We start from the raw sequence: 27,389 nt of genomic DNA, 5'->3' as shown, positions 1-27,389 counted from the left end.
GGTTCTCTTGGGTCAGAATAGGCCGGGTTCGGAAGCTCTTGTTCAGATAGTGTACCCAGGTAAGATCAGGACTGGCAAACATATTGACAGTGGGCACGTTGTCTCTGTGTCAAATCTGTGATTTTCATTCGCTCCGGTGTTTCCTTCTGAAATCAGTTGGCTTTCCAATTGTTCGAGTATGGGTGAATGGATTTTGATTGAGGTTGAATATCCGGTATCTTTGTGAGCTCCATACCGTGTGCACTCTGTAACCCAAGTTGTAAAAGTTGTCTTTGGGTTGATTGTCTTTTTGGAGAACAGGATTTCAGGCTGAACAATGATTCCAGAAAGCAATCTCCACTCTATGAGTTATGTTTATGTATTTCCCACAGCTGCCTCTTTTAAAAGTTTTGATAAGTCCAAGGTTTTGTCCACTAATTTTAAAGATTGGGTATTTTTCCTCGATCCTACAATCCCCTCATGATTTTGTAAAGCTCTATAAAGTCACCCTTTAACATCCTATGCTCCAGTGAAAAAACGTCACAGCCTATGCGGCCTCTCTTTATAATTGAAACCTTCCATTCTTGGCATCATTCTGGTAAATCTCCTCTGAACTCTCTCCAGCTTAATAATATCCTTCCTATAACAGGGTGACCAGAACTGGAACAGTATTCCAGCAGAGGCCTCACCAACGTCCTGTACACCCTCAACATGACTTCCCAACTCCTATACTCAAACGTCTGAGCAATGAAGGCAATAAATATTTACTCTGCTTTCTCCCAATATATGCTGCCAGGTTTCACCAGCAATTTCTATTTTTGTTTCACAAGGATGATTGTTCAACCTTGAGAATTATGAAAGTTGCTGATTAATTTCTTTATTCATATCTGATCTTTCTAACTAATGCTCAGGTGAATTAATGTTTCATGTGTGTGATGCAATGATTTTGGTCTGACTGCATGTTGTCAAGGGAGTTTGTGATCATAGGATGGATGCCCTTTGATCAGCCTTATTTAGTACTCCTAGATTAGCACATGCACTGATCCTGGTTTTCAGTGTGAGGGAAACAAGGAAAATGTGGAGGTGGCCTCAAAATGTTCTCACTGACTAAAACATGCATTGCTGGTAGAACCATTGCAATTCTAGATGACTGGTTTGCAATTCAGAGAAATGGAAACTGTGTGAGTTCAATTCCCATATGGGCTGAGGTCACCATAAAGGCCCCACCTTCTCAATCTCACCTCTCACCTGAGGTGGATGAACCTCCAGGTTCAATCACCACCAATCATCTCTTTCTCATGAGAGTGTAGCCCTATTTTCCTCTGAGATTACCACAGAACCACAGAATCCCTATAGATCCTTATAGATCCTTCGGTTGCTGGGGAAAAGGCAGCTGTGGAAATGGACTCAGGAATGTGAGGAGGCTTACCAGCAGGTGAAGCAGCTCTAAAAATGTCAGAAGAGTTGACTCATTTTGACTCGAAATTGCCACTGGAGTTGATGTGTGACCCTTCACCTAATGTGGTTGCTGCTGTATGGTCACACATCTTGCTGAACAAAGAGGAAAGGTCAATTGCATTCACTTCGAGGTCACTAACAAATACAGGGGAGAGGTGTGCAAAAGGAATAATTGAGCATCATGTTCAGTGTTAAGAAGTTCACCCATTTTCTTTAGGGTAGGCACACTGTGCTGCTGACAGACCACAGTTTGCTAACCTCCGTTTGTGATCCACATACAGGGATACCGTCAATGGCAGCAGAGACAGGCACCAACTCTGTCAGCTCACTCATTTGAAATCAGACACCTACAGGCAGAGAAACACGGTAATGCAGGTACTATGTCAAGGCACCCAGACTGTGAAATAAGAATGTTCATGACTGGAAATTATGTACTTTTCCCAGAAAGACAAGGTACTGGCAACAACAGTCAATCTGAGAGGAAGGTACTTACAACAGGAGCTTCTGGAAGCATGGGTGACTGCACTAGAAAAGGCTCCTGAGACAATGAAATGGTCTTCTGGAATCGCCATTCTCCCAAAGACTAATCATGTCAATATAGACTATGGAAGAGTCATTTTATTTTTCCATTCTTTTGGCAAATATTCCTGGCTAATGTATATGATGGCTTCAAAAGATATACAATAGTTATAATTGTTGGATGTATGTGTGTAATATGGAAATAATGAGGGAGGGATATTATCAGAGCATCCCTAAAGTGTGGAAGTAGGACATTCATCCCATCAAGTCCACACTGCCCCTGAAAAAAGCATCCCGTCCCCTGTCCTATGCCTGTAATGCTGCAGAGGTGGTGTGGTGGCTCAGTGGTTAGCATTACTGCCTCACAGCGCCAGGGACCCGGGTTCGATTCCAGTCTCGGGTGACTGTCTGTGTGAAGTTTGCACATTCTCCCCATGTCTCTGTGGGTTTTTTGCCATAATCCAAAAATGTGCAGGTCAGGTGAATTGGCCATGCTAAATTGCCCATAGTGTTAGGTGCATCATTGAGGGGAATGGGTCTGGGTGGGTTACACTTCGGAGGGTTGGTGTAGATTTGTTGGGCCGAAGGACCTGGAGACATACTGTCGGGAATCTAATCTAATTTCACACGGCTAATCCACCTATCCTGCACATCCCTGGACACAGCATGACCATTTCACAATCCACCTAACTTACACAGCTTTGGACTGTGGGAGGAACCAAAGCACCCAGAGAAAACCCACAAAGACATTGGGAGAATGTGCAAACTCTACACACAGTCACCTAAGGCTGAAATCAAACCTGGGTCCCTGGCACTGTGCGCCAGCAGAACTAGCCACTGTGCTGCCCAATATGTATGGCTTTGCTCCTTTATTATACTAGGTCAGGTGAACTGGTTGCAAGAGCTAAAGGGGCAGTCTAGGACTGACTGTGGGGCTGAGAGGACACGCAGTGAAGTATTCCCTACATCTACCTCATGTCCTATGTATGGCTCTAGTGAACCACAAATAAGTGATGTTATTCAAAAGTGATATCAATAAGCACCACCTTTTACAATGTTTCTGCAAAAGGATTTTGTGGTTTGAAGGATTGAATGGTTACCATAAACAATGCAATAGTCCTTTAAATATTACTTGGTACTCATTTCCTTAGTACTATAATGCATGAAAATGTATTTTTCAAATCTATATTAGCCATTTTTTTCCTTGTAACTTCATAATTACCTTTGCTCAAAATTAAAACACTCGTTTTAAATTCAATGACTTAGAATCCCTACAGTATGGAAACAGGCCATTTGACCCAACAAGTCCACAGCGACCCTCTAAAGAGTATCCCACCCAGACCCATTCCCCTACTACTTTACATTTCCCCGGACTAATGCCCCTAACCTACACATCCCTGAAGCACTATGGGCAATTTACCTAATCTGCATATCTTTGGACTGTGGGAGGAAACCCATGCAGATACAGGGAGAATGTGCAAATTCACACAGACAGTTGCCCAAGGTTGGAATCAAACACACGTCCCTGGTACTGTGAGGCAGCAGTGCTAACCACTGAGCTACCCTTGCACAGGCTTTGATGGAGGATATGCTAATATGAGGCACCACTTTTTGCCTGATCTCTGATATCTCCCGAGTTGGATGTGGGTGATGAGCAGAGATTGATTTCACTCTCCTGGGTTTCAGAGAGTGAAGTACTACCCGGATCTCTTTCAAACTTGACACCCGAACATTGGAGTCATGATTCCAGCAGGTTTCAGAAGTTGCTACCCATAAAATTCAGTATTTTACTCAGCATGAATATGTACTAAGCTGAGAAGAATGTAATTGTCTGGGAAACCCTGACCCACTCCCGTGCAGAGGTCCCTCCTAACTGAAGGCCTGCCCTATACTTAATCTCAAAAGAATAAAATTCTGCCCAATATTTCCACTCGGACGAGATAGTGAAGAAAACAATTAGAGATTACAAATATAAGAGAGGCTCTAAAAAAACCCAAAAGGAAATTCCAGGATGAATTTCTTTACCAATGGAGGGAATCTTCAGCTGGCTACTAGAGGGAGTAATTGAGCCAAGAAGCATTGACGTACTTAGCTGGAAGTAAATAACCATGAATATTGTGATCCAGTTGTGAGGATACTGGACAAATTGGATCTTTGTACTTATCAAGCTTGATTAGCCCTAATCTTTTACAGAAAATAATGTGTGGAAGAACAAAGAGTAAGAAAGTGAGTAACAGGATTCCAGGTTTGAGCTGAAATGTAAAAAAAATTTAATTAAGCGGACTTAAACAAAACAACATAAGCAACAAAATGTCTAAATAGTGCAAGGAACACAGCACCATGGACTGAAACTTAGAAAAATTGATACTGCTTTAGAAAAGGAGAATATAATGATTTGTTGCAGCTTGGAAAAATCAAGTGAAGCTAACTGATGCGTGGACTTTCTGGAGACACTTCATCCAGACAAAGCAGCACCACTTCTTTGTGTTTAGGATCGCTTTTTCCAGAGACAGTTTTGTATTTGGCTTTTCAACTGGTAGTAGTTGCTGTGGGTTCAGAAGACTTCAGCATAGTAACAATTTTCTGATTGGATTAGCTACAGTTTTACACAGACCCTGTGAGAAGAAACAAAAACAGATGACAGGACTCTCAGGAGCTTGCAAGATCAATAGCTCTCTCCCTTTCTTCTTCTCTCTCTCTCTCTCTGTTCCCAAATTTTCAGAAATTGTCTATTCCAACTCTCCCTTAAAAGAACACGAAAAACTAGATTCAAAGTTGCTGAAATAAATAATTCTAAAACCCAAAAGTGAAAGAAAGACCCAGATCCAACCAAGCAAGAAATAAAGACTGATCATTGTTGTGCAAATAACATTACAATATCATTGAAGAAAAAAACATATTGTAGAAGCAACCCATCAACACATCTGTTTTTGCGATTTTTGACTAGTGATAACAACTGTTCCTGTGACTAGTCTTTTTTTCACTTTTTAATAATATTTGCATTATGTCAATTTTTCTTTGTGTTTCTGTGTGTTGAGGGGTGGGGGAGCAGGAGCAGGGATTTTCAAAAGAGATAAAATTTAAGTTGCATAAATTTGAGTTCCTGTACTTGTACTGTTCTTGTTAAAGATAAGTGTGATAATAAATTATTGTCACTAAAGCAACCTGGTGTGGTTTGATTTTATCCTGGGTAGCAGTTAGTCAGAGGCAATGTGGAATTCATATTCATTTCATTGAATTTTAATATTTTTACAACGCCAGGAAAAGTCAGGCTTGATTTCCAGTGTACTACCCCAGTGAATCCTGAAAATAGGTGAACAGTAAGTTAACGATTCAAACCACATACAATGCATTTACAACTTGGACTCTGGCATTTAGCATAACATAAGGTTATTTTGAGTTAACAGTTAAATTGGATGAACATCCCACAGCCTGCACTTTAAATGGCTGATGCAATCAAGACAGGTTCCCATCCTGATATAAGTGACTCGATAGATCACCAAAGTTTAAAATGCTGTCTTGTTCACAAGGAATTCTAAATCCTCACTTTTGATCAGCAGGTTTTGGGAGTCTCTTAAAAGCCTCTCCAACTCCAGCTGCCTCAACCATTGCTTCGTCTTGGTAGTTCAATCCACTCCCCTGAGATGCAGTTTTCCAGAACACCTGACCTTACTTCAAAGGTCTAATTACAGACACTGTTTCAACTCCATGAAAAAGCTACTGAATTCCTGAATCTTTTTCAGCTGTCTCAAGCAAATACTGCTTGTAAGCTTCCCCTCCAGCCCTGCTCTCAGCCATACTGAGCTATCAATGAATCCTAGGGAAGTCTCCTCTCCTAACTGCATATGTGGCAAAGAACCGAAACCAGCAAATCCATTCCAAAAATGGAAGAGTTGGCAATCTAAGTTTATTCAATATATCATTTCAGCTGCATGCCACTGTAATCTTTTGCTATCAATTCTGTGACTTATAGTCCTGCTTCACAACCACCTGATGAAGAAGCAACGCTTCGAAAGCTACTACTTCCATATAAACCTGTTGGACTATAAGCTGGTGTTGTGTGATTTTTAACTGCATGTAGTCTGCTAAAAGCAGTGCTCCTGTTATCTAAAGCTACGTCTTTGTTTCAGCACTCTCCCAATATCAAGATGCAAAAAACTTCTCCCAGCAAAGTACAATGCAGATAAATTGAAACCAGAGAACTTTCTTAAACTATACCCATGTCCATGACAATGTAATGTTTCTAGACACTTTAACCATTTAGAATTTCCTGAATTTTAAAGGTAATTAACTCTCACTGGATTGCCATCACTAACAGTTATGTAAACACCCTGCCTCCAGCTAAGACAACTATCTACTGCTTTCATAGCTCCAGCTCTTCTAATCTGATTCTATCAAACAACTACTGCCATTGTAGGAATCACCAAAGCCCAGCATTTTAATATTTTAACATCCTGGTTGTTAACCTCTTACAGCATTCTGATCCCAATCTTTTCAGTGCACTATACTTCAATGGTTGCAATTATCCCATTTTCTATTGTTAAACTTTAATGCATAATATTATACACTAAAACACATGAATCATGCTATATATTTACAATGCAAGGGAAAATAGAATTGAAGGATATGTTTACATTGTATGAAAAGGGCAGAGAGGAGGCTTATATGCAGCATACAACACCTTTTGCTCTCAATGGCAGTTTCTCTGTGTAAAAGTTACTTTGTAATATACAAGTAATGTCAAAGTTAATCGTGGTCAAGGTGCAATCAGTGTGAAACAGAATTGACATGTACACATTGAAAAGTAGGCAAAGACTTAATAAAATAATTCTTTGATACTTAATTGTTGTAAGACATTTTGGTAACACTGACTTCTGACAAACACCCACTGCCCCACTCAAAAGCCACCAGCTGTCTTCCTGTTAGGCCTTCCTTGCAGGAGAAGAAAGGTCTGATAATCTAAATGAGGTGGCACAATCAGAGAGGCAACAATTTCATGGCCCTTAAACTATGCAAGGGCTAATTAAAATGTTCTTAAAATAACAAATGCTGGAGATCACAGCCGGTCAGACATCATCCATGGGGGCAAGCTAATGTTTTGAGTCTAGGTGATTCTTCATCAGAACTGAAGTGTGGAGGAGACAGCATTTATGCTATAATTTGGGAGACGTAGGGTTAGTGGGTGTAGGGTGCTGATGCAGAAAATATGTTGATAGTTCAGATTAAAATGCTCATTAGATTGCCATCTGATGGAACTTGTATGCATTTTAGCTTATTGACATGTAAGTTGCTCTTGAAATGAATTGAAAACAGAATGGCTTTTATGAAGCACATATGAATTCAAATTTCATGGAGAAATGTTAGATTTTCATTTGCAAAGTCGGCAGAATGATTGTTGTGCTTCCGAGCATGAGGTATGGGCCAATTTGATGTCAGGGCTTATTTAAATCGCATTGTCAATCTCTGTGCAAACATTGAATACCCCATTGCAGTTTAAGGGCTATTATATCACCTTGCCCCAAGGCAGATTAGCAGGAACACAATTGCCCAGGAATCACGGAAAGCTGAACAGAGGAAGTGGTGAGGAGTGAAGCAGGGGATTCCTTGACTGTGCTGGCAATGGGCTGGAACTCAGCGGTTGGAGGAATCAACAGGAGTACCTTTACTTCTACCAAGTTCAGAGAGAAAAAGAACTGAAAGCTTCTTAAATCATTTTTTGAGAGGCCTACAAGGGTTCTTTCAAGTATCACTTGTTAGGCTGCTCCAGACTTAAACATCTAAGTAGAAGCATATGTCACAAGGTTCATTTATTATGCTTGATTATTGCGTTCTGTTATAACCCATACGATACCACCTGAGGTTACCATAGAGGATTCTGCTTCTCCCCTTATCTGAGGTGTGGTGGCCCTTCGGTTAAACCACCACCACTTATCTCTCCCTAATGTCAGAGCAGCCTATGGCTCAACAGCCTTTGGCAACTTTACCCATCTATAGGAATATTGTAAGGACTCCTGTAGTTTGTTACAACTGGAAGGTTGGAACTGGGGTAAGGTGGTTCCAACCTTCCAGCTCCGTACCTCATGACCTGCCATACCTGCCAATCTTCCTTCCCACCTCTCCACTCCACCCTCCTCTCCCACCTATCACCTTCTCCCCCACCTCCATCCACCTATTGCACTCTCAGCTACCTTCCCCCCAGACCCACACCCCTCCCATTTATATCTTCACTCCCAAGGCTCCCAGCCTCATTCCTATTGAAGGGCCTTTGCCTGAAATGTCGACTTTCCTGCTCCTCGGATGCTGCCTGATCTGCTGTGCTATTCCAGCACCATTCTAATCTCTTTTTTTTAAATTCAGTTAATCAGCTAAATAGTTGATTTTATTTAAGTTTTATATTTTTGATATATTTTAAATTTTTTTCATTATTTTCTGGAGAGAGTTAATTTATTTTATACATAAGGTGTTATTGATAGTTCATCTTTTAAGCTGAATATTATTAAAGAGAAAGTGAGTCTGCAGATGCTGGAAATCAGAGTCAAAAAGTGTGGCGCTGGAAAAGCACAGCAGGTCAGGCAGCATCTGAGGAGCAGGGGAATTGTCATTTTGAGAAGAGGTTATGCTTGAAACGTCGACTCTACCGCTCCTTAGATGCAGCCTGGCCGGCTGCACTTTTCCAGCACCACATGCAATGTTATTAAGGCCATATATGAGGTACAAAGTGAGCTAGCTCGTAGATTTAGAAACATTATTACACAGCATGGTATGGTGACTCACTGCTGCTTCACAGTACCAGGAACCTGGGTGCGATTCCAGCCTCAGGTGACTGCATGAAGTTTTCACATTCTTCCTGTGCCTGTGTGGTTGTGCCCCAGTGTCCTCCCACAATCCAAAGATGTGCAGGTTAGGTAAATTGCCTATGGTGTTTAGGGATGTGTGGGGCTGGGGCATTAATCAGGGATAAATATAGAATAGTAGGAGAATTACTAGTGAGTGACTTACTGTTTGGACTGTTGGTGTGAACTTGTTGGGCCAAATGGCCTGTTTCCACATTGTAGGGATTCTATGATTAAAAAAGGCAGGATCAGTCCAATAGATGGGTGATTGTTGGGGAACGTAAGAAAGTAGTTCAAAAATCACCGGTAGCTTTTCCTCTATCAAATAGAGATTCAGTTTTTGGGACTCTAGAAGGGGTTAGTCTCTATCAGGAAAATGGAAGGGCCAGCCAGTTGTTGGTCACTTGGAATGATTCTTTTGTTAGGCAGCATTTGACAACATTTAATAGAATTATTGTTATAGGGGACTCTCCTTCCCAGCTACCTTCCCCCAGCCCCACCGTCACCCTCTGATTTATTTCTCGGCATCCTCCACTCCCCATTCCTGATGATGGGCTTACGCTCAAAATGTCGACTCTCCTGTTCCGCAGATGCTGCCCGAACTGCTGTCCAGCACCACACTTTTCAATTCTCCAGTCAGGGGCATGGACAGGATATTCTGTGGAAGTGACCAGAAATTTTGAGTGGTTTGTTGATTTTGTACTGCTAGGATTAAGGAGGTCTCTAAACATTTCAAGCGTACAGTTAAAGGTGAGATTGAGAAGCCAGAAATCATTGATTACATTGGCAGGAATGGCATTATAAGGGAAAAAATTACAGCTGTACAGAGTGAACAAAGAGGTTAGATAGAAGGTTAAAAAGATGGAACCTTAAAAGTATTAACTTCGGGTTTAATCCCAATGGCAAATTCAATTGATGAAAGGAACAAAAATTTAAAAGAGATAAATCCATGTCCAAGGATTCAGGTTTTTGGACAATTGGAATGTCTTCTGGGATAGAAAAGACGTTTTTCAAAAAGGATGGTTCTAACCTAAACTGGAAAGGGACCAATATCTTAGGGAGGTTTGCTGATTCCATTAAGGGAGACTTTATACTGATAAAGAGGGGGAATGGAAGAATTCTACGTAGCAGTGTAAATAGCAAGATTAATGGGGAAGGTTCTGAAAGTGAGGAGAGCGCGTCAATTTGAAAAGAAAGACAAGAGTGAGTCAGAGTATGTAATAACGCTGAAAAACTAAATTGCATTTATTTTAATGCAAAGGGTCTTCCAGGTAAAGCTGATGAACTCAAGGCATATTTAAGGAAATGGGATTGCGACGTCATAGCTATTATAGAAACTTGGCTGAAAGGTTTCAGTGGCAGCTCCATGTTCCAGGTTTTAGATACTATCGGAAGGGTAGAAAAGGAGGCAAGAAGGGCAAAGGCAGAGGATGTGGCATTTTTGATTAATGAATGCATTACTGCTGTAATTAGAGAAGATATTTCTGAAATAAATCATCCAGTGAAAATATATGGGTAAAAATTGCAAATAAGAAAGGAAAGATAGCTTTGACTGGATTATACTATCACCCTTCCCCCCCAATAATAAGAGGGAAATTGAGAATCAAATATGCAAGGAGACCTCAGATATATGTAAGCATAATAAGGTTGTAATAAAGGGGGATTTTAATTTTCTAAACATTGAATGGGGCTACCATAATGCTAAAAGGTTTGGATGGTGAAGAATTTGACAAATGTGTTCAAGAAAATTTCCTTTATTAATATGTGGATGCTCCTACAAGAGAAGGAGCAAAACCAGACCTTCTTTTGGGTAATAAGGCAGGGTAGGTGACTGAAGAAAAAGCAGGGGAATATTTGGGTCTCGTGATCATAATTCTATTAGTTTCAAAATAGTGATGGAAAAGGATAAACCTTCCATAAAAGTTAAAGTTTTTAATTGGATTAAGACAAATTTTAACAGTATGAGACAAGAACTTTCAAAAGTTGATTGGAGTAGTCTGTTCACAGGTAAAAGGACGTCTGACAAGTCAGATAAAGGAAGAGCCATTGTCATTCAGAATAGAACAGATTACTGCAAGGAAGTGTACCGACAACTGAACAACCAGGAACACTACAGGCAGCTACTGGCTGATCCGACCAAAGAACACACCCGAGAATTAAACACACTGATCAGAACTTTGGATCCAGTCCTTCATAGTTTCCTACACGCCCTCATCCCACGTACTTCTCGTGTAGACGACTTCTACTGCCTTCCAAAGGTACACAAAGCCAACACACCGGGACGTCCCATCGGGTCGGGCAATGGGACCCTATGTGAGAATCTCTCCAGCTATGTGGAAGGCATCTTGAAACCTATTGTACAGGGGATCTCCAGCTTCTGTCGTGACACTACAGATTTCTTACAGAAACTCAGCACCCACGGACCAGTCGAACCAGGAACATTCCTCGGGGACATTTCCGCACTCTACACCAGCATCCCCCACAATGATGGCAACAGCCTCAGTACTCAACACCAAAAACTGCCAGTCTCAAACACTATCCTACAACTCACCCGCTTTATCCTTGATCACAACGTCTTCACCTTTGACAACCAGTTCTTCATCCAGACACACGGAACAGCCATGGGGACCAAATTTGCACCCTAATATGCCAACATCTTTATGCACAGGTTCGAACAAGACTTCTTCTCTATGCAGGATCTCCAACCAACATTGTACACCAGGTACATTGATGACATTTTCTTCCCCTGGACCCATGGCGAGGAGTCACTGATAAAACTACACAGTGATATCAACAAGTTTCATTCCACCATCAAACTCACCATGGACTACTCTCGACTATCTGTCTCATTCTTGGACACATGCTTCTCCATCAAGGATGGACACCTCAGTGCCACACTCTACCGCAAACCCACAGACAACCTCACAATGCTACACTTCTCCAGCTTCCACCCAAAACATATTAAAACAGCCATTCCCTATGGACAAGCCCTACGCATACACCTGATCTGCTCAGATGAGGAGGAACATGACGGACATCTGGAAGTACTCAAGGATGCCCTTACAAGAACGGGGTGTGATGCTCAACTCATCGACCGCCAGTTCATACATGCCACAGCAAGGAACGTTAATGACCTCCTCAGGAGACAGACACGGGCTGCAACTGACAGGGTACTCTTCGTTGTTCAGTACTTCCCAGGAGCTGAAAAATTATGCCATGTTCTTCGTGACCCGCAATACATTATCAGTGAGGATGAGCACCTCACCAAGACCTTCCCCCTACTTGTCTTTAAACAACCGCTAAACCTCAAACAAATCATTGTTCGTAGCAAATTGCCCGGCTCTCAGGATAACTCCATGCAACCCTGTCACGGTGGACGCTGCAAGACGTGTCAGATTGTGGACATAGAAACCACTATTACACGTGGGAACACCTCCCACCTTGTACATGGCAGGTACTCATGTGACTCAGCCAACGTTGTCTATCTTATACGTTGCAGGCAAGAATGCCCGGAGGCATGGTACATTGGGGAAACCGAGCAAAGGCTACGACAACGGATGAATGGGCACTGCACAACAATCAACAGACAGGAGGGTTCCCTCCCAGTTGGGGAACACTTCAGTGGTCCAGGACATTCAGCCTCGGATCTTCAGGTGATCATCCTCCAAGGTGGACTTCGAGACAGGCAGCAGCAAAAAGTGGGTGGGCAGACGCTGATAGCTAAGTTCGGTACCCATAGGGAGGGCCTCAACTGGGACCTTGGGTTCATGTCACATTACAGGTGATCACCATTGAACTACACACACATACAGATATTCCTACACACACATACTCTCACATACACACGGACACAGGTACACACAGACGTGCACACAGACACCCACACACACCCTTATAGACACACACACTCCCACACTCACACATGCACCCCCTCACAGACTTAAGACACTCTGTACTCACTACACACACACACACACACACACTTTCTCACACTCACAACCCCCACCCCAGATAGACACACACACAGACAGACAAAGACCCACATGCACACATATATTTTGTGAGGTGAATTTGTACTTGCAGAGTTACATTGTACTTTGCTCAAAAACTGTATGCATTCATGTAGAACTCTGAGCTCAAAAATTGCATGAATTTATGTAAAACTCTGTTATCTCACTTTTTAGATTAGAATCAATCTAAACATCATGGCATAGACAGAGAACACAGGGGGCTAACACCTTCAATATATTGTCTAGCTATTACCATTGTTAACAGCTAGCCCAAGAATGCAACTTTAAAAAAAGGGTTTTGTGATTTACACATGAAAGAAGTGAAACTATCACTGTATTCTAACAGACGAAAGTCTTAACAGACAATCAATTTTTCAATGTATAAGTTCAGTTACATCACACTAAATTTTTGCTATAAATTCTGTGTTACGATTGAGCCCTCCACTATCACCTGATGAAGGAACATCGCTCCAATTGGAAGCTAGTGTGCTTCCAATTAAACCTGTTGGAGTATAACCTGGTGTTGTGTGATTTTCAACTTTGACAAGTGAGAGACTTTCAAGAGTGTGATGATGAGAGTTTCGAGGTATTAATGTTCCTGTTAGAGTGAATGGTTCTGGGCAAGGTGGGACTATTACAAATCAGATGGTCTACACCTGAACCAGACTGGAGTTAATGTCCTTGGGGGAGTTCTTACTACTGCTGTTGGTGAGGGTTTAAATTAATGTGGCAGGGGGCTGGAACCCAGAAGAGAAGACTAGTAGACAGTTAGGCGGAAACTAGAGACTGTAAGGAACAAGGTCATGCAGTTGGCATTACCAAGGGGAAGATTATGCAGAGAGCAGATGAACGCAAAGGAAGTGGTGGTCTGAAGTCCATATGCTTTAATGCAAGGAGTACAGTGGGTAAGGCGGACCAACGTAGGGCTTGGATTGGGAGTATGATATTATTGTGATCACAGAGATTTGGTTGAAGGAATGGCATGATTGGCAACGAAATGTTCCAGGATATAGATGCTTTAAACAGGACAGGGAGGGAAGTAAAAAGGGGGGAGGAGTTGCATTGCTAGTCAGGGATGATATCACAGCTGTGCTAAAGGAGGATGCTATTGAGGGCTTGAGCAGTCAGGCATAATTAGTAGAGCTGAGAAATACGAAAGGTGCAGTCACATTGTTGGGGCTGTATTACTGGTCTCCCAACTGTGAGCATGAAGTAGAAGAACAAATAGGTAAACAAATTCTGGAAAGATGTAGAGGCAACAGGGTGGTGATGATGAGAGATTTTAATTTTCCTAACATTGACTGGGGTACACTTAGTGTCAGAGGTCTGGATGGCGCAGAATTTGTGAGGAGCATCCAGGAAAGATTTCTAGAACAGTATGTCAATAGTCCAACTAGAGAAGGGGTCATATTGGACTTTGTTGGGGAATGAGCCAGGCCAGCTGATAGAAGTTGCAGTGGGGGATTTCTTTGGGAATAGTGACCATAACTCTGTAAGTGTTAGAATACTTCTGGACAAAGATGAGAGGCCAATTATATCAAAATTCGGCAGGAGCTGGGAGATGTAGATTGGAGGCAGCTATTTGAAGGGAAGTCCACACTTGATATGTGGGAGGCTTTCAAAGATAGGTTGAAGATAATGCAGGATAGGCATTTCCCTTTGAAAACAAGGGATAGGAAAGGTAAGATTCATGAACCATGGATGACAGGAGAAATTGTGCAACTAGCCAAGTGGAAAAGGGAAGCGTACATAAGGTCCAGGCAGCTAAAAATGGAACAGGCTTTGGAGTAATATTGGGTGAGTGGGACCAATCTTAAACGAAGAATCAAGAGGGCTTAAAGGGTCATGAAATAACTTCAGCTAGCAGAATTAAGGAGAATCCCAAGGCCTTTTATTCATTTAAAAAGAGGCAAGAGGGTAACTAGAGAAAAGATTGGTCCACTAAAGGATAAGGAAGGAAGGTTGTGTGTCAAACCTGAGAAAATGGGTGAGATTCTCAATGATTACTTTGCATCAGTGTTCACTGAAGGGAGGGACATGATGAATGTTGAGATTAGTGATAGAAGTTTATTTACTCTGGATCACATTGACATAAGGAGGGAGGATGTGTTGGGTAGGCTAAATGATATTGAGGTGGACAAATTCCCAGGACTGGATGGGATCTCTCCCAGGTTGCCGAGGGAGGCGAGAGAGGAAATAGCTGGGGCATCCTTAAACACAGGTGAGGTGCCGGAGGACTGGAGAGTTGCTAATGTTATCCCCCTGTTCAAAAGGGTAGTGGGAATATTCCAAGTAACTACACACCAGTGAGCCTGACATCAGTGGTGGGAACATTGCTGGAGAAGTTACTGAGGGATAGGGTCTATTTATATTTGGAAGAGAATGTGCTTATCAGTGATAGGCAACTTGGTTTTGTGTGGGAGAGATCATGCCTTACCAATTTAATAGAGGTCTTTGAGAAAGTTACCACATTGATAAATGAAGGAAGGGCTGTAGGTGTCACATACATGGACTTTAGAAAGGCATTTGATAAGGTTCTCCATGGTAAACTAATGAAGGAAGTTAAGTCACATAATGTGCAAGGTGTTCTAGCTAGGTGGATAAAGAACTGGTTGAGCAACAGGAGACAGAGAGTAGTAGTTGAAGAAAGTTCCTCAAAATGGAGAAAGGTGACCAATGGTGTTCCATAGGGATCAGTTCTGGGGCCACTGATGTTTGTGATATACATAAATGATCTGGAAGAAGACATTTGTGGTCTGATCAGTAAGTTTGCAGATGACATGAAGATTGGTGGAGTATCAGAAAGCATAGGGGACTGTCAAAAAATACAGGAGAATATAGATAGACTGGAGAGTTGGGCGGAAACGTGGCAGATGGAGTTCAGTCCAGGCAAATGTGAGCTGATGCATTTGGAAAGTCTAATACTAGAGCTAACTATACTGTAAACAGAAGAGCCTTGGGAAAATTTGATGAGCAGAAAGATCTGATAGTTCAGGTCCATTGTACCCTGAAGGTGGTTGCCCAGGTGGATAGAGTGGTCAAGAAGGCATATGTTATATTTGCTTTCATCGGACGGGGTATTGAATATAAGAGCAGGCAGGTCATGTTAAAATTGTACAAGACTTTGGTTTGGCTGCATTTAGAAAACTGTGTACAGTTCTGGTTGCCACATTACCAAAAGAGGGTGAACGCTTTGGAGAGGGTGCAGAGAAGGTTTACGAGGATGTTGTCTGATATGGAAGGTGTTAACTATGAAGCGAGGTTGAGTAAGTTAGGATTGTTTTCATTAGAAAAAAGGAGATTGAGGGGGGACCTGATTGAGGTCTACAAAGTCATGAAAGGTATAGACAGGGTGAATAGACATAAGCTTTTTCCGCAGGGTGAAGGATTCAATAACGAGAGCTCATGCATTCAAGGTGAGAGGAGGAAAGTTTAAGGGGGATACATACGGAAAGTACTTTACACAGAGGGTGGTAGGTGCCTGGAATGCATTGCCAGCAGAGATAGTAGAGACAGGCACGGTAGATTCATTTAAGATGTATCTGGACAGATGCATGAGTAGGTGAGCAGCAGAGGGATACAGATCTGAGAAGTTGGGAGATAAGTTTAGACAGTGGGTTTGGATTGGCACAGACTTGGAGGGCCAAAGAGCTTGTTCCTGGGCTGTAAATTTTCTTTGTTTTTTGGTAGGCTAATTAGTAAAGTTAGGTCACATGGTATTCAGGGTGAGCTTGCCAATTGGATGCATTATTGGCTTAATGGCAAGAGACAGAGAGTCATCGTGGAGGGTTGTTTTTCAGACTGGTGGCCTGTGTTCCACAGGGATTGGTTCTGGATCCTCTTTTGTTTGTCATTTGTACAAATGATTTGGATCAGAATATAGAAGGCATGGTTAGTAAGTTTGTGGACAACATCAAAACTGCTAGCATCATAGACAGTGAAGAAGGTTTCCTAACATTACAAAACGATCTTGATCAAATGAGTCAATGAGCTGAAAAATGGCAGATGGAGTGCAATCTGGATAAATGCAAGATATTGCACTTTGGTACAACAAACAAGGCTATGGCTTATACAATTAAAGGAAGGGCCTTGGGTAGTGGTGTAGAATAGAGAGACTTAGGGGTGAAGGTACATAATTCTTTGAAATTTGCATCACACATAATCAGGGTGGTTAAAAAAGCATTTGGCACATTTACCTTAATTGCTTAGACCTTTGAGTATCGGAGTTGGGATGCCTTGTTGAAGTTGTACAGGACATTGATCAGGCCTCTTCTGGAATACTGTGCCCAGGTCTGGTCGCCCAGTTACGGGAAAGACAGTATCAAGCTGGAGAGGATTCAGAAGAGATTTCCCAGGATGTTGCCTGGTTTGGAAGGTGTGAGTCATAATGAAAGGCTGAATAGGCTGATAACTGTTGGAAAATAAAAGATACAATCCTGCCCTCACATGACTTATATAATGTACATTTCTGATACTTGTAAAATAAATATTTAGGATATCACAATAATTCTGTCTAGTATTTCAGTTCTCCTTGCATAAGGGTCTGTTGTCCACGTGCTAATCGTTAATAATATCGCATGTACAGTTAACCTAAGGAACTGTCAGTTTACACTCCCAGATATTCAAAGGAATAGGTGGGGTAATTGATAATGTCCTACTCAGAATTTTCTAAAAGTTTCCAGATTCAAAAATAGTGGTTTTGGATTGGAAATTTGTAAATGTCACTTTTACCTGGGAAAGGAGTGAAGGAGAAAGCAGATAACTACAGATATGAATCAAACAAAGCACTGCAGATGCTGGAAATCTCAAATAAAAACAGAAATTGCTGGAGAAACTTTGCAGATCTGGCAGCATTTGTAGAGAGAAAGCAAAGTTAATATTTCAGAACTAGTGACCCTTCTTCAGACATATCAGTTCAACATTAGTTATAGGGAAGAAACGAAAACTTATCAGGATCAGGATGACTGAACTATTAAAGAAGTATTAACTGATCAAAGTGAGCTAACTAGATTTCTGAACAATAAATCATGTCTGACTAGTATAATTATGGTTTTAAGATGATCATCAGTTGACAGGAGAATGTTAATGAACGTTATCTATATGAACAGTCTGAAGGTATTTGATACTCTAGTGTGCAAAAGGCTATTACTAAAATAATAGTGCATAGAATTGTATGTCACCTTGTCATATGGGTTAGCAATTGATTGAAAGATATGAGGTAAAGAGTAGTGATAGAGAAAATACAAGGTAAAAACAATGCTGGAAGAGCACAGCAGTTCAGGCAGCATCCAACGAGCAGCAAAATCAACGTTTCGGGCAAAAGCCCTTCATCAGGAATAAAGGCAGTGAGCCTGAAGCATGGAGAGATAAGCTAGAGGAGGGTGGGGGTGGGGAGAGAGTAGGGAATTCAGTATTCAATGAAACATGTTAAAAACTTGTTTAATGGTATAGAGAGTTGTATATTCAAAGTTATAGATGACATGCAGTGGCACAGGCGTAGGAGCCGGTGTTGGATGGGATGGACAAGGTCAAAAATCACATGACACCAGGTCATAGTCCAACAGGTTTATTTGAAGTCACAAGCTTTCGAAGTGACACTCCTTCATCAGGTATACCTGCATTACAATGCCTCATGATAGATTTGTGAGAAAAGTTATAGGTATGCCTGATACAAGATCAAGGAGGTGACACTAAACTTGTATAACGTACATATTAGGCCTCAGCTGGAGTAAAGTTGTGCACACCATATTATAGGAAAGATGAGAATACACTGATGAGGGTGATGAAGCACGTTTTTAGAATGGTTGTAAGCATGAGAAACTTCAGCTATGAGGATAGATTGGGCTGCTCATCCTGTATAGAAGAAGGCAGAGGGGAGATGTGATTGAGGTTTTCAAAATTACGAGCAAGTTGACCAGAGTCTAAACAAGGCTCTAATCAGACAAAGGGGAAGTAACAGGAAGCTGGAGCGCTGCCTCAATGCAATGTTGTCTCTTATCTCAAGAGGGTTGGAATATAAAAGCAGAGATGTACTACTAAGACTTTATAAAGCTCTGGTTAGGCCCCATTTGGAGTACTGTGTCCAGTTTTGGTCCCCACACCTCAGGAAGGACATATTGGCACTGGAACGTGTCCAGCGGAGATTCACACGGATGATCCCTGGAATGACAGGTCTAGCATATGAGGAACGGCTGAGGATACTGGGATTGTATTCGTTGGAGTTTAGAAGATTAAGGGGAGATCTAATAGAGACGTACAAAATAATACATGGCTTTGAAAAGGTGGATGCTAGGAAATTGTTTCTGTTAGGCGAGGAGACTAGGACCCGTGGACACAGCCTTAGAATTAGAGGGGGTCATTTCAGAACAGAAATGCGGAGACATTTCTTCAGCCAGAGAGTGGTGGGCCTGTGGAATTCATTGCCACGGAGTGCAGTGGAAGCCGGGACGCTAAATGTCTTCAAGGCCGAGATTGATAGGTTCTTGCTGTCTGGAGGAATTAAGGGCTACGGGGAGAATGCTGGTAAGTGGAGCTGAAATGCGCATCAGCCATGATTGAATGGCGGAGTGGACTCGATGGGCCAAATGGCCTTACTTCCACTCCTATGTCTTATGGTCTTATGGTCTTAATACAATCAGCTTTGGATGGATCACAAATCATGACTGAAGATGGGTGCAGATATAATCTTTAGCTTTGAGCTATGCTATTTAGGAGTGAAATTGGGAAAGTTATGTTTGCATGAGCAGTAATGTAAATCTTTCAACACTTACCCCCAAAAGCCTGGGGTTGCTAATTCAACCAAATTTCTTAATACTGAGGCAAGCTTTTCTTGGGAGTAACAAGAGATGTGAGGTAAAGGCATGTAGATGTAATGAAAGTGTAACTCAGCATTAATCTAATAGATTGTTCTAGAGGGGATGAATGATCTCATGTTCCTTTATCAGCTACCAGGCAAAATTGTCCTCCTTTTGTCAGAGTGATTTTACAAAAGTAAGAGAAAGAATCGACAAATGTTGAGATAGGTTTCATTTCACTATTTAAAAGTTGATTTAATTATGCCATGTTAATTCTAATATACAACCTGAGGGAATGTTTACAGCTGACAACTTCAAAACTCATCTCAAGATGTCACAGAACTGTTTATTTTTGCTGGTTTTCAGATGAGCAACTGTCTTACTGCTCTCTTTACCAATGCAGATGGAAACTGTTGGATACATAGACAGACTATCAACCTAATGATGCTGATATAATCGCCAGCTGGAGCTTAGAAAATGCTTATGTTATAGGATGAGATATTGGTGTGTTACTTCCACAGTTAAAGCTATAACTATGGTACTGACAGATTGTATTCCTAATCCCCTGCAATTTACAGGAGATTACTGGGTAGCATCCTGTATGTAGAATTTAAATTGCTAACTTTACTGTTACCAGGAAAGAGAAAGATAATATCTGCAGGGGTCATTGACCTGCCTAGGGTATCCATCTTCTCCTCCATTCGTTTTGCAATGGTGAATTAACCCAGAAATAAATCTGCGGTAGTCATATATTGATTGAATGAATACATCAGTCTTTCTTCTTCAGCGCGAGTGGATTAACATCAATTTGTAGTTGCAAGACAATAGGACCCATGTTACAATTAAGGTTGCAACAACCCCATTTGCTGTGTAATTTAGTATTAATCCAAACAAATGTATTTAATATTACTCAGGGTTGCAGTAAAATTTCTATTGTTTGAAAAGGAGCATTATGAATTGAGCAGTCAAAATGTTCCCATTTTTAACAATATTTATATGATAATCTCCTTGGGACTATTTTGATCCTGCTCCTCAACCTCCAGATGCACATTTATTTCCTATGTGTAACATTGTTATACAAAATGTGGTAAATGGTGACAACTTCTCATAATTTATTATAGCTGTTGAATCACTTCTGGAATGATCCTCTGACATTTACTCAAATGATCCAAACAATAAACTCTTGTCTGACCAATATCCTGCACTGTGTCTGGATAACAGCCTAATCTTGATTGTTGCAGGACTGTATGGAGTTCCTAAATTGTTGTCAGGACTCATGTTTGCATTGTTAGCCCAGATTTCCTGAGAGCTATGTGAACATTCTTGCCCCAACATAAAAGAAATGCAGAGAATTAACCTAATTTGCATCATAGAAGTGTGAATGCCTCCAAGACTTGAAACATTTAACATTGTTGTAGCTTGAAATATGATTCACATTGTTAGAGTGGGAATAATTCCTACTTTTGGAAATGCAAGAACGAGCAGTTTGAGTTGATAGAAGTTCTGCATGTTTTTCCAGCGCTACCCTTTTTCCATAGGATATTGATAGAACGAACCACCCATGCAAAGAGGTGCGCTGTGTAATATTTTTTATAAACTGGACTGGTTAACTGGCAACTTGATTCAAAGTTACTATTCTTTAGTTTTGAATTATAAAGGTCTGAAATTAAGCCCCATTCTAAGATATGAGAGTGTGGTGCTGGAAAAGGTCATGCAGCATCCAAGGAGCAGGAGAATCAACGTTTCCGGCATAAGCCCTTCATCAGGAATCTAAGATACAAATGTGTAATCCAGGCTGAGTGTATTGCTGAGACAGACTTGCATTTTTGGAGGTGCCATCTTTAGGTTAAGTTGCTGAACATATACCTGTTCAATTGGAAATGAACAATGCCATGAAACTCTTCAAAAGGTTGGTGATGGCAGTGTAGCATTTTTGCTGGACTACCAAGCCAGGGACCCAGGTAAAGTTCCAGTGCCCCAGCTTCAGATCCCAACCCAGGTTTTAATTGAAATCTGAATTAAAACAATAAATCTGGAATTAACAGTCTAATGATGACAATGAAATGATAACTAATTATTCTAAAAAACCATTCATTAATGTCCTTCAGGAAAGGTCATCTGCCATCTTTACCAGATTGGCCTACATGTGACTCCAGACCCCCAGCAATTGTGATTGATTTCTAAACTGCTCTCTGAAATGACTTAGCAAGCAATTCAGTTGTATCTAAACTCAAAACAGAAACAAAACCTGCCCTGATCTTAGCACTGGAAATGACACTGACAAATGTATCAACTTCTTACCAATATATAGAGGCTACTATCAGCAGCAATACTAGCAGCCACCTGACAAATGAAACGTTATCAAGGTATGTCCTGTACACAAGAGGCAGGACAACCCCAACCTGGCCAATTAAAGTCCCACCAGTCTACCCCCAATCATCAGTAAGTGATAGCAGTGTCATCAACAGTGCTATCAAGCAGCTTTTGCTCACCTGTCCAGTGTGGGTTCCGTCAGAGCCACTCAGCTCCTGACATGATTGCAGCCTTAGTTCAATCACAGGCAAAAGAGCTGGGTTCTGGATGTGAGGTGAGAGTGACTGACTTTACAATTTGGCTACATTTGACTGAGTGTGGCATCAAAAAGCCTGAGCAAAATTGGAGTCAATGTGAATCGGGGGAAAACTCATCATTGTGTGAAGTAGTACATGGCACACACCAAGGAAAATAGTTGTGGTAATTGAAGGTCAGTCATCTCAACTCACAGGATATCTCTGCAGGAGTTCCTAATGTCCTCAGCTCAACCATCTTCATCTGTTTTGTTAATGATCTTCCCTCATTCATAAGGTCAGAAATTGAGATGTTTGGTAAAGAGTGCACAATATTCAGCTCCATTCACGACATCGCAGACACTCAAAAAATTGATCTCCACATGGACCAAGACCTGGATAATATCCAGTTTTGACCTGACAAGTGACAAGTAACATTAATGCTATACATGTGCCAGGTGATGAAAATCTCCCACAAGGTAAGACCTATCTATCATTTCTTGGCATTCAATGGCATTGAATTCCCCATTATCAACATCCTGGGGGAGATCAATGACTGGAAATTTAATTGGAGTAGACATATAAATACTGTGGCTACAACAGTAGATCAAAGGCTAAGAATCCTGCAACGAGTAACTCACCTTCTGACTCCCTAAATCCTGTCCACCATCTACAAGCAAAAGTGTAGATATTCTTTAATCAACCTATTCAGATGTGTTACCTTACAACTCTGGAGCAGGTCGACTTAAATCTGGGTCACCTGGCTCAGAGGTAGAGATTTTACCACTGTGCTACAAAATCTTCCCAAGTCTGGGTGAGACCAACTCCAACAACACTCAAAAAGCTTGAAACTATCAAGGACAAAACAACCTATGCAACTGACATCACATTCACATATACACAATCAAGCCTTCTGCTCAAGAGCAGCAATGAGCAACACCTATGAGGTGCACTGTAGAAATTCACTGAATTTCGTTAAAGGACACCTTCTAAACATAGGACCATTACCTCTTCGAACTGATTTGGAGGTGTCAATGGTTCAGATGAGGAGGAACATGACAGGCACTTGGAAGTACTCAAGGATATCCTCATAAAAACAGGGTACAATACTCAACTCATCGATCGCCAGTTCCAATGTGCCACAGCGAGAAACTGTGATGACCTCCTCAGGAGACAAACACGGTACCCTTCATTGTCCAGTACTTCCCAGGAGCTGAAAAATGATGCCATGTTCTTCGCAGACTGCAACACATTATCGATGAGGATGAGCACCTCACTAAGACCTTCCCCATGCTTCCACTTCTCATCTTTAAAAAACCACCAAACTCAAACAGATCATTGTTCACAGCAAACTGCCCGGCTTTCAGGACAACACCATGCAACCTTGTCATGGCAGATGCTGCAAGACATGTCAGAGTGTCAACATGGATACCATGATTACACGTGGGGACACCACCCACCAGGTATGTGGCAGATACTCATGTGACTCTGCCAAAGTTGTCTATCTCATATGCCGCAAGCAAGGATGCCCTGCGGCATGGCACATTGGCGAAACCGGGCAGAGACCAAGGCAATGGATGAATGGACACCGCACAACAATCACCACCCAGGAGTGTTCCCTCCCAGTCAGAGAACACTTCAGTAGTCTGGGACATTCGACCCCGGACCTTCGGGTTACCATCCTCCAAGGTGGACTTCGGAACAGGCAACAATGCAAAGTGGCCGAGCAGAGGCTGATAGCCAAGTTCGGTACCAATGGGGGGGTCCTCAACTGGGATCTTGGGTTCATGCCACACTACAGGTGATCCCACTGCACTACACACACATGTACATACACACACTGTACTTGCAGAATTGCATTTTATTTTGCTCAAAAACTGCTCCTTCATCAGGTGGTTCTCAACCATCTGATGAAGGAGCAGCGCTCCGAAAGCTAGTGCTTCTGAATAAACCTGTCGGACTATAACCTGGTGTTTTGTGATTTTTTAACAATATGACTTGAGAGGTTTGTGATTGGATTTAATACCACAAAATTATTGCAAAGTTTTGCAATAACTAGGTATAAGTTCTTTGTTTTAAAGATGAATTCAGTGAAATCAGTCAGAAACAGTCACCTTTGGAATCACTATTGTATGCTGTTACAAATATTGGCCTCAGGGGAAATCCATTTTACCAGTATTCCTGCCATAACTCCTGAAGGAGATTGGCAGAGTGTTTAAGAAATAGGCTGTATCCAAATGTGCCAATGCCAGCAACACCATGATTGATTTTATCAAATGCAGAACATCTCCACATCTTGCAGAAGAATGGATGTAAAGAGAACAGAGCTGCAGAGGGACTCCCAGCATTGGAAAGTTCCATTTCCCCATCCAGTTTAAGGGTAGAGATCAATGTGGAAGGATACACAGAGATTATTAAAGTTTCCAGAACAAGTAATGGGAGAGAGAGTGTGAAAAAGGTAAAGAAATAACTTCAGGTATAGCTGTTGAGAGGACAACTATGAGAAGGGGGGGTAGTCAATGGAGGACTAAGTGTGTTGTAATTAAATGCATGCAGTATTTGAAACCAGGCAAATGAGTTTCTAGTGCAGATTGAAATTGGCAGGTTCAATTTTGTGGGTATTTCAGAAATGTGGCTACAAAGAGATCAGTGCTGGGAACTAAATATCCAAGGTTATGCTTCCTACCTCAAGGACAGGCAGATGGGCAGAATGGACAGGGTTTTCTTCTTAGCAAGAAATGAAACTAAAGTGAAAGCAAAAAATGATAGAGTTGAAAAGCATAGAGACTGTGTGGGTAGATTTGAGGAACCGTAAAAAAAGAAAGATCCTGATGGGAATTACGTATAGGCTTCTCAAGAAGAAAACAAATCAGGAAATAAAAAAGGCACTTTAGAAAAGCACAACTGCAATAACCATGGGGGCTTCAATATGTAGGTGGACTGAAAAAAATTAAGTTGAATGTCAGTAAGATTTTCTTTTGGAGCAGATCTTTTGGAACCCACTAGAGAATAAAGTTAAAAATCACACAACACCAGGTCATAGTACATCAGGTGAAGGAGCATCGCTCCGAAAGCTAGTGTGCTTCCAATTAAACCTGTTGTACTATAACCTGGTGTTGTGTGATTTTTAACTTTGTACACCCCAGTCCAACACCGGCATCTCCAAATCACGACTAGAGAACAAGCAATTCTTTATTTGGTGATGTGTTATGAGGCAGACTTGATTAGGGTGCTTAAGGTGAAGAAACCATTTGGGGGCAGTGACCATACTATGATAGATTTCACCCAATAGTTTGAGAGGGAGAAGTTTGAATCAAATGTAATGGTATTACAGTTGATAAAGGCAATGACAGAGATAGGGACTGCCAGAGTTGATTGGAGGAGAAGTCTAGCAGGAAAGACATTGGAGCAGCAATGGCAGGAGTTTCTGGGGGGAATTCAGAAGGCATAGCTGAAATTTATCCCCAGAAAAAAGAAACATACTAAGGGGAGAACAAGACAACCATGGCTGACAAGGGAATCAGGACAGCAGAAAAGCCAAATATAAAGCATGCAATGTGGTGGAGATTTGTGGGAAGCCAAAGGACTGGGAAGCCTTTAAAAACCAACAGACAATAACAAAAAATAAGTAAGAGGGAAGAAGACAAAATATGAGGATAAGTTAGCTAGTAATATAAAAAAGATTCCAAAGGTGTTTTTGTTGCATATCTAAAAGGTAAGAGAAAGACAAAAATTAACATTGGACCACTAGCAAATGAGGCTGTAGAGGTAGTAATAGGGAACAAAGAAATTATGGAGGAACCTGAATGGGTATTTGTTTTAATTTAATCTATTGTCACATGTACCTTAGTACAGTGAAAAGCTTTATTTAAGAACAGTTCGAGAGATCATAGTAAGCAAGGATGTACAGATCGTAGGGTGAAAAAATATTTGGACAGAGGCATACAGGTTCCATTGCACAGGCTATACACTGGGCAAGATCAGCATTAGGAAGATCAACTTCTTTTGAAGTTGGAGAGTCCATTCATCAGTCTACTAATGGCAGGGAAGAAGCTGTTCTTGAATCTGTTGGTGCATGTGTTCAAGTTTCTGTATCTCCTGCCTGACGGAAGACTATTAGAAGAGTCCCTATTAGAAGAGGTGCTATGGCTCTTTCTCTGTTTGCAGCCTTTCCATGGCAACAAGCCATTTAAATGGAGTCCATGGATGGAAAGTTGGCTTTCTGTGATGATCTGGGTTGTGTATACAACCTTCTGTAGTTTCTTATGGTCCTGGGCAGAACAGTTGCCCATACCAGGCCATTATGCAGCCAGACAATATGCTTTCAATGGTGCATTTGTAAAAGTTGGTGAAGGTTCATGTAGACATGCCAAATTTCCTGAGCTGCCTGAGAAAGAAGAGATTTTGTTGTGCCTTCTTGACCATCGCATCTACCTGGGAAGTCCAGGACAGGTTGTCAGTTATCATCACTCCTCTGAACTTAATGCTTCCAACCCTCTCAACCTCTGCTCGTTCATGTAGATGGGGTATGTTCTCCTCCTTTGCATCAGTTTTCACTGCAAAGACACCAGCAGCATACCAGGATATCAAGAGAGTCAGGGATCAGAGGTGAGCATAGTGAACATCACTAAGGAGAAGGTGCTGGGGAAGCTGAAAGGTATGAAGGTAGATAAATCAGCAGAGCAAATGGACTCTTCAGAGTTCTGAAGAGATAGCTGAGAAGACTATAGATACACTGGTGGTGGTCTTTCAGGGATCACTGGAGTCAGGGAGGTTCCCAGAGATCTGGAAAATGGCTCATGTAATACCCCTGTTTCAGAAAGGAGGGAGGCAGAAGACTGAGAACTATAGGCCGGTTAGCCTGACCTCAAATGTTGAAAAGATGTAAGAGTCCATTACTTAGGGTGAGATGGCAATTTAGCTAAAAATGCTTGGTAAATTAGGGCTGAGCCAGCACGGCTTCATAAGAGGATGTTATGCCTAACAAATTTGTTAGACCTCTTTAAGGAGGTAATGAGCAATTCAGACCAAGGAGAGGCAGTGGATGTCATCTAATTGAATTTCCAGAAGGCCTTTGACAAGGTGTCACATAGGAGACTGCTAAATAAGGTAAGAGTTCGTGGAGTTCAGAGCAAGGTACTGGCAAGGATGGAGGCTCGGCTGGCTGGTGGAGGGCAAAGAGTCTTTTTCAGGATGGCATTCAGTAACTAGTGCAGTTCTACAGGCGTCCATATTGGGACCACAGCTATT

Source organism: Chiloscyllium punctatum, chromosome 9 (assembly GCF_047496795.1).
Source record: "Chiloscyllium punctatum isolate Juve2018m chromosome 9, sChiPun1.3, whole genome shotgun sequence".
Lineage (NCBI taxonomy): Eukaryota > Metazoa > Chordata > Chondrichthyes > Orectolobiformes > Hemiscylliidae > Chiloscyllium > Chiloscyllium punctatum.
This window is presented reverse-complemented; position numbering follows the sequence as displayed.